Below are 6,000 nucleotides of genomic sequence, written 5' to 3'. Positions count from 1 at the left end.
CTTATTTTTTTATCGAGAATTTATTAAACTGACAATCCAAAACAAAAATTTTTAACCAATCAAATTACAGAATTTTTCAAATTGGGACCAATGAAATTAGTTTAAGTACAGTGAAAAAATTTATGTCATAATGAAAGGTCAAATTTAATTAATTTATTATTAACTATAAAAAGTCTTAAATATTTACATTAAACAGTATTCTTTATTATAATAATTATTAAAAACACAATTATTACACATAATATCTAACAAATAAAAATTTGCTCGATGGATTGTCAAACCGAATTCAACTCTTGGTCTAATTTGTTCTTGCAAAATTATTCATTTCAGAAATGAGTATAGCTTTTGCTTTTGAAAAATTACACTTGTCTCCTTCGTCGCGTTGTCGTTGCAAAAACTACTCATTTCTGACTAATTTTTAAAACACCGATCAACTATTATTTCAACTATCTTTAAAATGCCGCAAGCATTACACATCTTTGGTACTATTTGCTAAATTAGAAATTTTGTGATAACCTCTGATAATAGAGAGGAATTATTCGGGATCATTTATTATGTAAGTAGGTAAATGAACTACATATTTGATAATGTATAGGTGGTTAAAAAATGTACCTACCTAGACAAATTTTGCATTATGAATACTGTTTTTTTGTTTAAACTATTTATTTTTTGGAAAAACTAATTTATAAATGATAAAGTACTATAAAAATGTAATGTTTTATCAAAAATAAATTTTTTCGAACTTTCCTTTTTTTTGAGTTCTACAAAATATTTAATTTTTTTATATGGCAACCCACTATACAACCATTTTTCTCATAAGGGTTGTAATCTAAAAATTACAACTGCGAGTATCTAATTTATATTTAATTTATCCAAATTTTTTTTACATAAATAGCAATTTTGACAAAAAATCGCATAACTCAAAAACAATAGTTATTTATTATACAAGACGATAAAATTGAATTTTATCTTTGAGAGCAATTTAATAATATGCTCGAAAGATAATCTCGAAAAGATAATGAAAATTTTATCGTCGTGTACAATATAAAATTTTATTCAGTCCTCAGTAATTTTGTAGTCAATTTGGTATATTTATAAATGTCAAAGTAAAATTCAACAATGAAATCTAATGTAAAAAATGACGGTTACTAACTAACAACTGCAGATATACAACAGTGGATGTATTTTTTATCATCTAGACGATAAAATTTCATTTTAACATGAAGAAAAGAGTAGATAAAATTCAATTTTAACATAGAGGATTGAAGAAAACAATTTTTTCTTCTCAAAATACGATCATATTTTTTTATTTTACTTTGATTTATATTAACTATTATTTTCTGAAGGCAAAAGATTAGAAAAAACCGCTTGGTTCCATACTTTATATTCACCCTGTATACCTATCACAAGCAATTTTAAAAATTACAAAATACTCTTTTTATTATCTGATTTGTAATAAATATAATGAAAAAATTAGAGCCGAACTGAGAAACTTGTCTTTAGGGAAATATTCTGAAATTTTGAGATTTTTATAAAAATTATGATTTTTACTTGATAGATTCTTTTTAATCGGTTTTGAAACAGAAAATGTTTTATATAAAGCTGAATATTAATATAAAAATCTTCGCCACTTTTCTGCAAAATTTTTAAATTTTAACTTTATTTTAAATGCAAAGAAATTAATTTACAAGTAAGTAAAACAAATTATTTTAAGAGTAAAACAATGAAGAAAATTAACTCAAAAGGTGATGACTAATAAGAAATGAATGAATAAGTCACAATTTGCAATACCTATAATACTTCATTAGAAAATTGTTATTTATAAAAAGTGTCAACTCAGCACAAAAGTTATGACAAATAACTGATCCAATTAATTAATAAGCAACAGACTTTTGAGAAAATAGCGACGGCAAAATCTGGTTATGGCCCATTGGCCACCTGTGTGTTTATGTGCGCTAAAGCGGCATTTGGAAACCTAGGTATACATATCAAGTATAATCTCAAGCAAACTTTGTGGCAAAATCGATCCCGAACCTAAACACACATAATTAGATCTTGTTTGAAGATAAACAGGTGATCTTTTCACGTTGTGATCTGAATAATATTTGGCAAACAACCATTTCGAGTTGATGCTTCATCAAACAAACAATTTCTCGTGGGTCGATTGTTTAAATACGTTAAAACCCAGAATGGAAAAATCAGAAATTAGGCACGCGTTCATACTCTCGAAGATAGGAAACACCCCCATACTACAGCGTCTTATGAATGAGTTTATCAACGACCTAGCAGTTGATAAGACCACAAAATGCACCAAAATAATAAAGGTGATAAAGTATCACAATATTATCGCCACCGCTAAGATTATTATTATTATGACGAAGTGTATACAATTTTATCACAACTTTGATAATAATGCTATGAATTCGCTATTGCTTAGGGAAGGGGCCACGATAATGCAATCTCTACTGGGGTATCTCCAAGTCAGTACACGGTAAAGTTTGTAGGTGTTCACTACGGTTCCTGCACCCCCATGAAGGAGACACCCATCACCACCAAACTACAACCAAAGTGATTCAAGTTAAAGCAAGTGGTTTGCGTTTATAAGTGATCTGGAATAAACTATTGTTTTGGTTTGTTTAAAAACACATTGTGATTTTATTATGTTAGAAAAATAATTGAATTTTAGAAGGAAAAAAACTGTGCGTGTCTACAAATTCAACAAATTTACAATTATTGTGTTGGTGCTGCAATGGAGTGATTATGTTAAATGTATAATAAAGGGCCTTTGGTTTCAGTTTCAGGTTTTTTTGAGGGTGAAAGTGCCGCATCGGAGAATAAAATTATTGTTGACAAAGTCAACGGAAACTACATATGAGAAAGCAAACTGTTGTAAATAACCATAAATACGAACTAAACCACGAAACATTTGTTCATAACAAAGGCCAGCCACAAGCGTAAATAACTTAATAGAAAATAGTTTTGATATGTTGAACAGCAAGCATTTTTCACTTTTTTTCCCTGGTTAATAAGTGCAATTTATAGTCAATAATAATTTTCATCTAATTTCGACCGCCATTTTATTCCGATAACGTTGTGACATAGTTCCTTGTTTAAATAGTAAACTGGAATTATTAAACATTCCAGTATTGCCATTATTGGCCCAATTTATCATTTATTAATTTATTTTAAAAGAAACTTTAAAATTGTCACAAGACAATGAAAAATCATTATCGTTTGATCACAATAATAAAAGCACTTACATAGTTATATAAGTAGGTACATAATTTTGAATTTATTTTAACATGAGGGAACTGCTCTCTACTAATAATGTTTATTTTCGTGGTTATCTATTTCTGTATTTGTTAGGTACTACATAAAATTCAGTTTGTTGTGAATTATAGAAAAAATATACTTCCAATGTATTAAATGCTTATTTAAACTTATTAGTTCTTGGAGAAATACGTTAGACCACGCCCTGAAATATCTAAAATTACCATCAAAAGTAAATAAAGCAGATGTAAAAAACATGCTACTTAATCATTTTAATTTTTCATATAATTTTCAGTCCATGACTAGAAAAGTAGACATTTTTACAATTTTGAGATTTTAATAAGAACTTATTACTTAAGTCTTATTATCTTAATCAATAAAGATTAAAAAAAATGCAACAAAATTAATAAACCATTTTACTCTTTCATGGTCAATTCGTCAAACTTTGACACCATTATACCTATAATAAATTTATGAAAAGTTTTCTTCAATGATCCTCAAAATTCCTGTAACTTTGTGTTGTTTATTTACAAAAATTTTCTAATAGAAAATTATAACAATTTAACTTATAACAACATGATAAATCATACCGAATAGATTTAATTTTTTTTCTTCGTTTTAAACAAGATTTTGTCAATTACTTGTTATAATTAAAAATGATTAATAATTATTACCAAATAATAAAAAACTATAGTCATTGAAGACTCTCGACATTATGAAAAAATTAATACATTATTCAAAAGCTTAAAAGATTAACCTTGGTTTAATTTACATTTACAGAATTGATTAAATTTTAAGGTAATCTAAAATAGTATAGCGGTTTACTTTAAGAGTTAAACAAGAAAGAGGGAAGGTATGTATTAAAATCTGAACACATTACTTAATAAATAATTTGCATGTTTGTCGATAGATGATATTCACCACATTTTATAGTTTGTATTTATTTGTTATAAATCTGCTTTTCAGACTGGTGATTAATTAATTAAATTAATACAGATTTACTTAATATTCAATATTAATTAATACAGGGTGCCCCAGAGAAAAATGCCATATACCTAACATGAAAAAGTTGTTAAAAAAAATCTATCTATAAAAATTTGGAAGTTATGAGAGTTTAAATTTTGTATTGTGACTCTATTTATTTCTGTTGGAAAAATAATTTTCCAAGTTTTTTTGCTACAGGCTATTACAAGAGGAAACAAAGAAGCTGTATTCTAAATTGTAACTCTGTTTAATGTTATTTGTGGCTTTTATTGGCAAATTTTTGTACCTTTACTAAATATCCATATTCTTGGTATCCTACCTTACTTGAAATTTTTCTCTGAGTTGCGAGTTCTGACACACCCTGTATAGATCTACCAGTGGCGCAGCCAGAGTTTAGGGAAGGGGGAGTTACCTATGTAGTAATAATAGGTAAATACAGGGTTTGTCAGAACTCGCGCCCTAGAGAAAAAATTCAAGTAAGATAGCAGGAACATGAAAAAAAATTGACATTTATTTTTTGACATTCGACATTTTTTATGTCCATTTAATGATACTGATGATCTTGAATACATATGTTTTTTTTTTAATTATTTAGTAAAGGTACAAAAATTTTGTCAATAAAAGCCACAAACATTAAGCAGAGAAAAAATCTAATTTGTAAAAGTTGATGAAATTTTGTATATTTTCTAGTGTACTAGTGTAAATGTCTTGTGTACTAAAACTCTCGAAAAGGTCTTGGAATATCTTTGTGAGCAATAAATTTATCATCTAAAAATTGAATAGTTTTCTAAAAATTGATAAATTCTAATAACGCTTGAGTAGAACTAGCGGGTATAATATTAGGTACTTCAATCAAACAGAAGTAATAATATTTCAATCTTAACAAAATCTAAAACTTTTTTAAAAATCCTAGTATTGATTTAAGCTTTTTTTATACAGAGTGTTACAAAACTTGCGCCCCAGGGAAAAATTTCAAGTGTCGGCGGAAATAAGTCAACAAAAAGGGCAACCGAAGAAGTCACTTTTTCTTGCGAGAAAAATATTCGAAAACAGCGTGTTATATCAACACATGACAGAAAATTAATAAAAGTCAAAATTACAATAAGCCAAATAGTTTTTGAAATTTTTAGGCAAATTGGTATTATGTACCTATTTTTATAACCTGGCAACGAATATAATTTTTTAACCATATCTTGAGGTGCCCTTCTAGGATTGGTGTATTTAAGAGTCTCGCAATTTTCTTATGCAAGCAAAAGTTACTTCTTCAGCTGCACTTTTTGGTGACTTATTGCCGCCGGTTCTGCGGCGCAAGTTCTGAAACACTCTGTATATGTATTAAGTGCTGAATCAAGAGCTAAGTTCAAATCCAAGTTTTTTGTTTGAAAATATTTACTGAATGGTAACGTTATTTCAAAGACGAATTCTATGATAATAAGTAAACTGAATAAAAATTCACATTTTGGAAATCGCAGAAAGCAAAAGTTATGCTTCAATTGGTACTTTTTCATCTGTCCATCCTCTGTTATGACGCCCAATACATGCAAGTACAAAATTCGAATGTTTATATTGATTCTAAAATTAAAATATAATAATTTTAGTTTTGATACTATAAGTACTAAAAAAAAATTTGCCTGATTTTGTTCTCACGGCGCCATTGGTTCCTAAACAAAATAATTTTTTATCTAAAAATGCTGTACTACCTTTCATGAATATACTGTCCATAACAAATTTTCATTTTTTTTCCTT

The 6,000-nt window shown here is 27.6% G+C and overlaps 1 protein-coding gene and 1 long non-coding RNA gene across 3 annotated transcripts in view; one reads left to right on the top strand and one right to left on the bottom strand.

Annotated features, from left to right (window-relative positions):
* Positions 1 to 6,000, bottom strand: part of LOC123012669 (transcription factor GATA-4-like) — a 38,871-nt gene that overhangs the window by 29,656 nt on the left and 3,215 nt on the right. The window lies entirely within an intron of this gene.
* On the top strand, positions 2,498 to 2,794 carry LOC123012671. Its single transcript, XR_006413230.1, has 2 exons — positions 2,498 to 2,630; positions 2,687 to 2,794. It is a non-coding gene; the product is annotated as an uncharacterized LOC123012671 (long non-coding RNA).

This window comes from Tribolium madens, unplaced genomic scaffold (assembly GCF_015345945.1).
Source record: "Tribolium madens isolate multiple individuals breed KSU strain unplaced genomic scaffold, Tmad_KSU_1.1 Scaffold_96;HRSCAF=242;Tcas5.2_LG5, whole genome shotgun sequence".
In the NCBI taxonomy this organism is placed as follows: Eukaryota; Metazoa; Arthropoda; class Insecta; order Coleoptera; family Tenebrionidae; genus Tribolium; species Tribolium madens.
Note: the sequence above shows the minus strand (reverse complement) of the source record. Positions and strands in the feature narration are given on the sequence as shown.